The sequence below is a fragment of the Pristiophorus japonicus genome, chromosome 8 (genome assembly GCF_044704955.1).
Source record: "Pristiophorus japonicus isolate sPriJap1 chromosome 8, sPriJap1.hap1, whole genome shotgun sequence".
NCBI classification, from domain to species: domain Eukaryota; kingdom Metazoa; phylum Chordata; class Chondrichthyes; family Pristiophoridae; genus Pristiophorus; species Pristiophorus japonicus.
This window is the reverse complement of record NC_091984.1, coordinates 224,418,118-224,430,181: the sequence shown is the minus strand read 5'-3', so window position 1 is coordinate 224,430,181 and position 12,064 is coordinate 224,418,118. Positions and strand designations below refer to the sequence as shown.

Genomic DNA, 12,064 nt, shown 5'->3' with positions numbered 1-12,064 from the left:
CTGGCAACATATCTAGTCACCAACTTTAAATCAGCGTGAAGTATCCACAAGCTCTCAAGTGTCCACATTATAAAGAAACACCAATGCTGCATGTGCGCCTCCTTGTAGGGGGGAGGAAGACTGGTTGTCACTGCTGTGTGACCCAATGAACAACCAGACAGGATATTGGCAGATGGAATAAGATGACTACCTGTCTCCGTAGCATCGTGAATTCAAGACCTAAATTGGGAGAAAATCTGAGGGTTTCTAATCCTTCATTGAAGAGTAAATATTCTCTTTAATAAAACCTATTATAATTAAGACAGATATTCAAAATGAAATACTGCTGATCTCTTAGATTGAAGGAGTTGCTGGCAATTCAATTCCTCCACACCAACATCCACAAACGTACAGTGATTAATTATCTTCCAATACTCTGGTAACTATTATCTCGTGTTGTGTGTGCACCAATCACCCTGTCCGGCTCAGCAATTCCTTCAATCAACAAGCATGAGTTATGTGAATTTTTCCCACCATTGAAAGATGCCCTGTCTTGCCCAGCTCCTGCTGAAAGACATTTTTCCCAAGTTCTGTAAGATTCTTTCTATTATCATTTGAAAACGGAACTTACTACCACATGGAGTAGTTGAGGCGAATAGCATAGATGCATTTAAGGGGAAGCTACATCAGGGAGAAAGGAATAGAAGGATATGTTGATAGGGTTAGATGAAATAGAGTGGGAGGAGGCTCATGTGGTGCATAGACCTGTTCGGCCAAATTGTCTGTTTCTGTGCTGTAAATTTTATATGTAATTGAGATAATATAACCAAATCCATAACCTTTTTCTGGGAATGACTAACAAAGGAAAGGGTTAATTGATTCTGGCCCATAAGCGCAGCCAGTGTCTGAGCAGTGAATGAATGACTGTAACTTCAGGATTTCCGTGTTTAGATGCGCATACGCTAAATCCAGAAGTTAGTCAGTTTCAGAGGGGTAAACAGTTTGCCGTCATTACCCACCGCAAAATCCGGGCCATTGTTTGTAACACTTTGATGTCTGTGGAATCCCATGGTGCTCGTATTATAAATCGTGCCACTAGGTGGCATGTTCACAGCAACAGTTTGGATTTCTCACTTGTACGATATGTAATCACTTCTGTGCAGATGTGGAACTCAAGTTTTCTAACATTATTTAATGGGCAGGGAGAAAGAATAAATTAGTAATGTATGTTGAATAAATTAGTAATGTGTCAACATAGAAACATAGCCATTCAGCCCTTCTAGCCTGCACCGCCATTCAATGAGTTCATGGGTGAACATGCAACTACAGTACCCCCTTCCTGCTTTCTCGCCATACCCCTTGATCCCCCTAGTAGTAAGGACTTCATCTAACTCCCTTTTGAATATATTTAGTGAATTGGCCTCAACTACTTTCTGTGGTAGAGAATTCCACAGGTTCAACACTCTCTGGGTGAAGAAGTTTCTCCTCACCTCGGTCCTAAATGGCTTACCCCTTATCCTTAGACTGTGACCCCTGGTTCTGGACTTCCCCAACATTGGGAACATCTAACCTGTCTAAACCTGTCAGAATTTTAAACGTTTCTATGAGGTCCCCTCTCATTCTTCTGAACTCCAGTGAATACAAGCCCAGTTGATCCAGTCTTTCTTGATAGGTCAGTCCCACCATCCCAGGAATCAGTCTGGTGAATCTTCGCTGCACTCCCTCAATAGCAAGAATGTCCTTCCTCAAGTTAGGAGACCAAAACTGTACACAATACTCCAGATGTGGCCTCACCAAGGCCCTGTACAACTGCAGCAACACCTCTCTGCCCCTGTACTCAAATCCCCTTGCTATGAAGGCCAACATGCCATTTGCTTTCTTAACCGCCTGCTGTACCTGCATGCCAACCTTCAATGACTGATGTACCATGACACCCAGGTCTCGTTGCACCTCCCCTTTTCCTAATCTGTCACCATTCAGATAACAGTCTATCTCTCTGTTTTTACCACCAAAGTGGATAACCTCACATTTATCCACATTATACTTCATCTGCCATGCATTTGCCCACTCACCTAACCTATCCAAGTCACTCTGCAGCCTCATAGCATCCTACTCGCAGCTCACACTTAGTGTCATCCGCAAATTTGGAGATACTACATTTGATCCCCTCGTCTAAATCATTAATGTACAATGTAAACAGCTGGGGCCCCAGCACAGAACCTTGCGGTACCCCACTAGTCACTGCCTGCCATTCTGAAAAGTACCTATTTACTCCTACTCTTTGCTTCCTGTCTGACAACCAGTTCTCGATCCACGTCAGCACACTACCCCCAATTCCATGTGCTTTAACATAGCATGATAATTTTTCTACTCCCCTGACAATCAATGCAGGGGGGAAGGAGGGGTCGTTGAGGGCTCGGGAACTAAATCTCACCTAGAGCCGCAGGTGGGACACCGATGATTAGTGTAGTAAGGGAGTGCTGCTCCTGGCTTTTTTTTTTAGAATTGAGAAACCAAGTTCAAGGAAGATATGCTGAACACTGCCAAAGTTGAAAAGAGACAAGGAGCTAAATGTGGAAATAATTCAATGATACCAAACAGCCTGATCCTGGAGGGGGAAGGAAACATAGTTTTGAGGCCCCAGAAAAGACTGAGTTCTAGTAGGAGACCGTGCACACCCTGTTGATTTAAACATTGTGTGGAGGGGAGCAAGGAAGAAGGTGTAGAATAATGTATTTGTTTAGGAGGAAAAAGAAAGGAACGGTTTGAGGATCACTTAGTATTGGTAAAATGGAAACGAGATGAGTTGCAACCAATGTTTAATTTTTTTTCAGGTGCACAGCCATTTAAGGCTGCATGGGAGCTACAGAGCGCTGTGCAGTCGTGCAGCTGAAAGGGAACATTGGTTGAGATGGAGAAAGGTTGTACGGGATGGTTTAATTAAATCCGTATAATCTTATCTAAGGAAGGGTATACTTGCCATAGAGGGAGTGCAATTGGTTCACCAGACTGATTCCTGGGATGGGAGGGGATTATGCTATGAGGAGAGATTGTGTAGACTAGGCTTATATTCTCAAGTTTAGAAGAATGAGAGGTGATCGCATGGAAACATACACAATTTTTACAAGGCTTGACAGGGTAGATGCAGGGAGGCTGTTTACCCTGGCTGGGGAGTCTAGAACCATGGGTCACAGTCTCCGAATAAGGGGTCGGCCATCTAGGACTGAGATGAGGAGAAACCTCTTCACTCAGAGCAGAGGGCTGTGGAGGCTCTTTGAGTATATTCAAGACACAGATCGATAGGTTTTTGAATATTAAGGGAATCTGGGGACAGTGCAGGAAAGTGGAGTTGAGTAGAAGATCAGCCATAATATTGAATGGCTGCATAGCCTACTCCTGCTCCTAATTCTTATGTTCTTGTGTAACAGTGGCTACTTTGATATGGGTTAAAGAACTGATCTGCAGTCTTTCTCAAAACAGTTGATATATTTATTTCAACTGGTAAAGAGCACTAGTGAATCAGAATTAATACTGACTGACTGCTTGAAATCACTGAACATCTGAAAATAGTCACTGATATATTTCAATTTAAATCGCATACTGGCTCATCATTTGATAAAGTGCTTGCTTAGAAAACAAATTTGTACCAATGAATAATAAAATGTGTGATGCACTCCTGCCACATTCAGACAGTCCATCAGCTAATTTGTGCATGTATTGATTTGAGCTGAGTAATCTACTTAATTATCTAACAGAGCATTGGGTCTCAATATTAACTCCCTACCCCCACCCCACCCCACCATTTAAAATGGGCTTCCACAGTGCAGTTGGGAGCCTGATTTAAATTTAACAGCCTCCGGTGGGTTACCCAGGGTTCAGGAAAGCGGCAATGAAATGGAGGTGAAAGCTGCCAGCTCCAGCAGGTTGGTGCTTTTTCGAGCACTCCTTGTGGGCCAGGAGGAGCAGGAGTGCTCCCCCGCCTCCCACAGTCCACCAAAGAAGCCTTCGGCCTTCTGTCATTCGTGGCCTCCCCTTGCTGCTGCAATCGATGGCCCCTGCCCCACCGACCGAGTTCTGATTTTGAGCCTCCTGCTGGGCATGACCCACCCACCACGAAGCTCTAATCCCAAGCCTCTTGTCACTGGTTTCCTGCCGATCAGTCAATCTGGCCGGCTGCTAGGCAGGAAACAAAAGAAGAAAATGTTAATGAGGTTCAGCCTCAGGCAGGATTTCCGCGTCCCTTTCCGGGTTTTAGACACGCTACTTCCCCCCCCCCCACAGTAAACATGTAATCTCTGGGGAAATTGCAGTAACTTATTGTTAAATGTGTGGGAGCCATTCTCTGAACTGTGTCCATCGGATGGAATTAAAGATTAGTGGGAAAGCGGGTTGTGTAGAGGACTCGGAGAGGCTGCAAAGAGATTTGGATAGGTTAAGCGAATGGGCTAAGGTTTGGCAGATGGAATACAATGTTGGAAAGTGTGAGGTCATTCACCTTGGGGGGGAAAAAAACAGTAAAAGGGAATATTATTTGAATGGGGAGAAATTACAACATGCTGCGGTGCAGAGGGACCTGGGGGTCCTTGTGCATGAAACTCTTTTGAGTTTATCTGTGAAAACATAAAAAACATTAAACGGTGCCACCCGACCTGGGTGACACTCCAGACATTTACAAGGCCCATTTTTTTTCCCCCTTTTTTGTGTTTTTTTTTTTTTGTGTTTTTTTCTTTTTTTTTTTGTTTTTTTGGGCACTAAAATCACAATTTTTCCCCAGTGCCCCCTATAAAAGGGAAGGGGACACTAAAAGCACCGGCAATTAAAACAAATTAACTTTAAAACGTAAAATCAAATTAAAATTTGGTTGCCGGGCGTGATGATGCACTCCAGTCCCTCCGGTGCCCACCTCTCGCGGAAGGCCGCGAGCGTACCGGTGGACACCGCGTGCTCCATCTCCAAGGACACCCTGGACCGGATGTAAGAGCGGAAGAGAGGCAGGCAGTCAGGTTGAACGACCCCCTCGACCGCCCGCTGCCTGGACCGGCTGATGGCACCCTTGGCCGTGCCCAGGAGCAGTCCTACGAGGAGGCCTTCGGACCTACCCGCTCCCCTCCGCACAGGGTGCCCAAAGATCAGGAGAGTGGGACTGAAGTGCAGCCAGAATTTCAGGAGCAGCCCCTTCAAATAGTGGAACAGGGGCTGCAACCTCGTGCATTCAATAAAAACATGGAACACGGACTCCTCCAGACCGCAGAAATTGCAGGCGGCCTGGGAGTCCGTGAACCGGCTTAAAAATTTATTGCACGGCACTGCTCCGTGCACCACCCTCCAGGCCAAGTCCCCGATGAATAGTGGGAGGACCCCTGCGTAGAGTGCCCTCCATCGGGGACCCCCGCCTCCTCCGGACGGCAAGATGGTACGCCATGGCGTGTCCGGACGGCCGGCGAGGATGGCAAAGTTGAGGGTGTGCAGGAGCAGCCCGTACAGGAAACCCCTCCGCGCGGAACTGAAAGGCACGGAGGGGATTTCCCCGAGGCGGCTCAAGTTGTGAGGCGCCGGCCCCCGAGGGAGGTTCCGGGGTTTGGCGCCGATGAGGAATTCCGTCCGGACGGGGGTCAGTTCGGACGGGATCTCCCCACGTGCTTGAGCCTCCTCGATGCACCTAACGGAGTCAGGGCCCAGAGCTGTTTTTAGCGACTCGATGGCTTCGGCCGCGCGGCGGACGTTGGCAGAATTTAGGCGCCGCGCCAGCGTGACTGGCGCCATCCAGCCCGCTCCTCCGCCATCGAGCAGGTCCCTGACCCTGGTCACCTCACCAGCCACAGCCCTCTCTTCCGACCGCCACATAAAACCTCGGCCGTGGAGGTACGGATTCCCGAGCAGCGGCTCCTGCAGGACGGCCGCCACTCCAGCCGGCGGAGAGCTGCGCTTGGTGGAGACTTTGTTCCAGACCCTGATGAGTTCCCTGTAAAAGACAGGCAGCTCCCGGAGGGCGGTCCTGGCACCCCCCAAGTTCACAAACAGGAGCTGCGTGTCATAATTGAGGTCGAGCTGCTGGCGGAAGAAATACCTCGCCAGAGCACACCACCTAGGAGGGGGCTCGACGTAAAGGTATCTCTGCAGGGTCTGAAGACGGAAAGTCGCGAGCTGGGCGCTGACGCACACCAACGACTGACCGCCCTCCTCAAGCGGGAGACTCAAGACCGCGACAGAGACCCAGTGCTTCCTGTTGTTCCAGAAGAAGTCCACCAGCTTCTTCTGTATCTTGGCGACAAACGCAGGGGGAGGGGTCAAAGTGACCAGCCGGTACCACAGCATTGCGGCCACCAGCTGGTTTATGACTAGCGCTCGACCCCTGTAGGACAGCACTCGGAGCAGTCCTGTCCAGCGCCCTAGGCGAGCGGCGACCTTGGCCTCCAGCTCCTGCCAGTTCGCCGGCCAGGCTTCCTCGTCGGGGCTAAGGTAGACTCCCAGATAGAGGAGATGGGTCGTGCTCCAGGCAAAAGGCCTGAGCTCCTCCGGCAGGGAGTCCACCCGCCACTGACCCACCAGGAGTCCGGAACATTTCTCCCAGTTGATCCTGGCGGAGGACGCGGCCGAGTAAATCTCCTGGCACTCACGCATCCTCCGCAGGTCAGCGGGATCCTCTACCGCGAGGAGCACGTCATCGGCGTAAGCCGAGAGGACGACCTCCACGCCCGGCCCTTGCAGAGCCAGTCCCGTCAACCTCGTCCGCAAGAGGCGCAGGAAAGGCTCCACGCAAACGGCGTATAACTGGCCGGACATGGGGCATCCCTGGCGCACCCCTCTCCTAAAGCGAAGGGGCGCCGTCAAGGACCCGTTAACCTTAATCAGACACTCCGCGGCGGCGTACAAAAGTCGGATCCGGGCGACGAAATGCGTCCCGAACCCGAAAGCGCGCAGAGTTCCGAGCAGATAGTCGTGATCCACCCTGTCGAACGCCTTCTCTTGGTCGAGGGATAGGAAGGCGACCGACAGACCAGCCTCCTGGGAGCAATGGATGAGGTCCCGGACCAGATGGATGTTGTCGTGGATTGTCCGGCCCGGGACCGTGTATGACTGGTCGGGGTGGATCATGTGGTCCAGCACGGCACCAAGGCGAGCAGACATCGCCCTGGCGAAGATTTTGTAGTCCGTGCTGAGGAGGGAGACCGGGCGCCAGTTCTTAAGGAGGCGGAGATCGCCCTTCTTAGGCAGCAGGACGATGACTGCCCTGCGCCAAGAGAGGGGCATCTCCCCGGTCGCCAGACTTTCCCCCAGGACCCGCGCGTAGTCGCCCCCCAGGACGTCCCAGAACGCCCTGTGGAACTCCACGGTCAGCCCGTCCAGCCCCGGGGATTTTCCCCTCGAGAGCCGGGCGAGGGCACCGGTCAGCTCCGCCAGGCTTAGCGGAGCTTCCAGATTTTCGGCGCCCTCCGGGCCGACCTTCGGCAGGTCCTCCCACACAACTCTACGCGCTTCCTCGCTGGACGGATCCGGAGAGAACAGAGCCCCGTAATATTCTCGGACCCTGTTGTTGACGCCCTCCGGATCCGAGACGAGAGAGCCGTCGTCGGCCAGCAGCGTCAAGAGCTGCTTACGGACACTCTGCCTTTTTTCCAGCGAGTAGAAGAAGGGGGAGCCGCGGTCCAGATCCCGCAGGAACCGGATCCGCGACCTCACGAACGCGCCTCGGGACCCGACGAGCTGCAGGTCCTTCAGCGCGGCCTTCTTCGCTTCGTACACCGTCCGCAGGGCCGGGTCCTGGACGACTTGACCGAGACGGGCTTCCAGGTCGAGCACCTCTTTTTCTAGGCGCCCGACTCTGGCCGCCCGCCTCTTGGTCGACCCCCTCGCGTACTCTTGACAGAAGACGCGGACGTGAGCCTTGCCCACGTCCCACCATAGCCTCAAGGAGGGGAAGCCCCCCTGCTTCCTTCTCCAGTCGGACCAGAATCGACGGAACGAGTCCTGGAACCGCACGTCCTCCAGCAGCCGGTTGTTAAAGTGCCAGTACGCGGACCCCGTCCTCGCGCGGAGCGAAGCGAGCTCCGCCCACACCAGGTGGTGGTCCGAACACGGCACCGGCCGCATGGAGGCCGCCGGGACGCAGGAAACGTACGCCCGAGACACGTAAAGGCGGTCGACTCTAGACCATCCAACTCCAGGCCTCACCCAAGTAAAGGCGCTGGAGTCGGGGTGGAGATTTCGCCAGACGTCCACCAAGTCGAAGGACCCGACCAGGTCCCTCAACTTCTCCATCGCCGTCATGCACTGCGGGGCACCGGAGCGGTCCCTCGCCTCGAGGGTGCAGTTAAAATCCCCCCCGAGGACAATGCAGTCGCCGACGTCGACGGAGCCAAGAAGAGCGGACACCTCTTCAAAGAAGCGCGTTTGCTGCGGGCCGGGATGAGGGGCGTACACGTTCACGAGATGGAGCGGCACGTCCCCCAGGCGAACCGTTACGTGCAGCAAGCGGCCTGGCACGGGCTCCTCGACCCCCAAGATCTCCGGCTGAAAATGCGGGCCCAGCAAGATGGCCACCCCACTAGAAATGGCGGTGAGGTGGCTCATGCGGACCTCTCCTTGCCATTCCAGGAGCCACGTGGCTTCGTCTCCCGGAACGGTGTGGGTTTCTTGCAGGAAGCACACCGCATATTTCCCCTCCCGCAGGAGCGAAAAATTGTCAAATCTACGGCGTGCCCCTCTGCCGCCGTTGATGTTGAGGCTGGCTATGGTTATCTTCATGGCAAAAGCATAGTGCAACCTCTACCTTAACCTATTGTGGGGGAGGGAGCGGAGTCTTTTGTTGAACTCCGCTCCCTCCGCAGCCCAGCGAGGAGTCCCTCGAGCTCGCGCAGCTCAAGGTGCTGCTCCTTTGTCAAGGGCCCGCCCGCGGCCAAGGTTTTAACGGCGGCGCGGACGGACCCCTTGATCAGCTCCGGCTCGGACCATTTTTCCAGGGCCAGTCGGGCTTGGTCGCGGCGACCCCGGCTCTGGGCCAAAAAGTCCCGGAGTTCCTTTGCAGGAACGAGGAGGGCCTCAGCGGCGGCCGCGAGCAGATCCACCGCCTCCCTGGCGGTGGTCTCTAGGTCTTCACCCGCGTCCCCCACCGAGTCCCCGTCCTCCTCCGGGAGGTGGCCGCCAGCAGCCGGCCCATCGACCGCACAAGGTATGGCAAATGAACCGGCCGCTCCAACCGGCCCTGGCACTGCCCCGATCCCACCCCCAGGATCGTCGGCAGAGGAGTCCCCACTGGGCTCTTTTAAAAATGGTGCTGGGTCGGGAAATGACAGCGGAAGGGGTTCCCCCTCCGCCCCAGGAACCGGAGAACAAGGAGAGACCCGGCCATAGGAAATCCCCAGGCCCTCCAAGTGCTCCAGCTCCAAAGTAAGGGGCGAGGGTGGGTGTTCCTCCCCCTCCCCGCTGCCACCCCCCGGCCCAGCATCTACAGTGTCATAATTATTTGTTTCATTCTCTGCCGGGTCGAGCAAATCCCGGGGGAAGTTGGGTAATAGCTGGGCGGGCTCAGGTTCGGCCTTTTCGGCCTCGCCCGCCTCAGTCCCCGGGACGCCCGGCCCGGCGGCTACGCATTCCTCCGCGGTCCCCACGCCCCCCACGACAGGCAGATCTTCCACTCCATCCCCGGGAGGCAGAGGCTGGGCAGCCTCAACTGTCTCACCCTCCCCGGGGAAAGACTCCTCGCGCCTGCAGCGCAATTTGGGGGCGCTGGTGGGGGACGCGGGACACGCGGCGGGCACCGCCTCCTCCGCGGAGGGATGTTGTTCCCCCTCCGCCTCATTGGGGCGGTGCCTCTTTTTGTTCCTGGGGGCGCGCGGAGTCAGGGAGACCTCCATGTCTGCCGAGGCCTCCCGCTCCGCCCCCCCCTTTTCCTTTTCTTGCCCGCGCCTGGGCCCCTCTGTGGTGGTATTCAAGGGCTCGGGCACGGGCTCGGGGCACCCCGCGCTCGCCGGTGACGGGGTTGGGCTGAGCGCGGTGGTCAAATTATCCGGCGCACTGAGGGGACCCGCCTCTTGATGTTTTGTCTTCTTCCGCGCCTTCTTTCCGGTCGGACGCTCTCCCTCCCCCCCGCCGGAGGCCCTGAAAACAAAGGCCTCCGACGATGCCCGCGCACCCATGGCTCCCGGCACGCGGACGCAACTAGGGGGAGGGGTGGCGGCGGCGCCAGCCTTGGCCGCCTTCGGTGGTTTGGCGGCCTTGGAGGCGGGGCAGTTCTTGCGAACGTGCCCCACCTCCCTGCAGGCATGGCACCGCACGCCGTCCGACGTCCAGAAGACGCGGTAGGCAGTCCCCTCGTGCACCACATTAAAATGACCTTCCGTCGTCTCCTCCCGCGCCAGCCGGACAAAGAGCTGGCGGCGGAAGGAGAACACGTGGCGCAGGCTGTTCTCCCTGAGGCCGAGCGGTATGGGGTTGATCCCTGACCTTACCTCCCCCAGTTGTTGTAGGTGAGGGAGGAGGAGCTCAGCGGAAACAAAGGGCGGGACGTTTGAAACGATGACCCTCTGCGCGGTGGCCTCGAGAGGGTCCACCGGCAGGAACGTCCCGCCCACCGTGAGCCCCTTTTCAAGGGCCAGGGACACCGCCCGCTCCGACCCCAGGAAGAACACGGCCTTCCCAGACATCTTGGAGGCTGCGACAATGGCCGAGGGGCCGACTACCCCAGCCATCGCCCGCACGCACTCCTCAATGCTCATTGTGGGGTGAGTGTAGCTCTTGACCCCGTGTTTCCTGGTTATAAGTCTGAATGGTGGCAGGGCAGCGGGTGGCGCAGGAGGTGCCGTGGATGTGGACACCGCCTGCGCATACGTCCTTGCTGGCCCTGCCACCGGCGTGGATGGGGTCGCCATCACGGGGTCCCTTTAAGGGCTACACCCACCCCAAAGTCACAGGCCTTAATGGTCTTAATTAGGCCTCTTATCTAAAAGACTGAAGCAGAGGAGCTCTTAACGAGGTACCTCTCCCCTCGTTGACAATTGGGGAGAGGCCTTGCTCCCTCTGCTCAGTTGTCTTAATTGGTTTTGTTTTTTTATTTTTTTTTGTAAATTTGGAAGGAAGAGGCCTCAGAGAGAGAGGGGAGAAACAGAGTAGCAGAGAAAGAGAGAGGGGGGTGGGAAGGGGGGGGGGACTGCGAGGGCAGGTCTCCCCTCGCAGCTGTGGGTGGGTGCACTCCCCAGATGGCAAAACACAAAAGTCTTTGGGGTGGTCTTCAGGTGGGGGGAGAAGATGTCTTCACCTGGGGTAGCTGGAGCCACCAGGCACTCCTAACGATCTTTAATTGGGTGTTTAAGAAAAACAACAATCTTCAGCCTGGTAGCTCCAGCTATCCCAGGCTAGGCAAATGTGGGGGGTGGGGGGGGGTTCCAATTGTGGGGGGGGGCCTAGTTGTAAGCAAGGCCCCCACACACACTACCACACACACACACACCCCCCGCGATGTTCCGGCCCTCAGTGGTCTTCTTTCCTCCCCCCACCGAAACAACAAAGTCTTTTTTGGGAAATGCACCCACACCCACCTGTAGAAATGTTGAGTCTCCCTCCTTCCACACTGGATGGTTGTTGTGGTCTTTTCCCCCTCTCTCCAACTCTTTGCAGAATGTTAAAAGTTGTTCAAAGTTTTCTGCTTCCTCCTCTCCCTCTGGGTTAAAGTTGATGGTGAAACCCCTTCCTTCCTTCTGTTCCTGGGCTGGTCTCAGGGCTCTACAGGCAGGAGCTCAAGTTGCTAGCTGCTTCTCTCACTGCTCACAGCTCCAACTGAGCAGGACACGCCTCTACTGCTTCACGATTGGTCCCTTGTGATTGAAACTCTTTTGAGTTCACCTGTGAAAACATAAAAACAATAAACGGTGCCACCCGACCTGGGTGACACTCCAGACATTTTCAAGGCCCTTTTTTTCCCCCCTTTTTTTTTTTGTGTTTTTCTTTTTTTTTGGTTTTTTTTTTGGGCACTAAATTCACAATTTTCCCCAGTGCCCCCTATAAAAGGGAAGGGGGACACTAAAAGCACCGGCAATTAAAACAAATTAAACTTAAAAAAAAAACGTAAAATCAAATTAAAATTTGGTTG

At 54.5% G+C, this 12,064-nt stretch overlaps 1 protein-coding gene across 2 annotated transcripts in view; it reads left to right on the top strand.

The window, feature by feature from the left end:
- mvk (mevalonate kinase) overlaps window positions 1-12,064 on the top strand; it is a 50,065-nt gene that overhangs the window by 12,279 nt on the left and 25,722 nt on the right. The window lies entirely within an intron of this gene.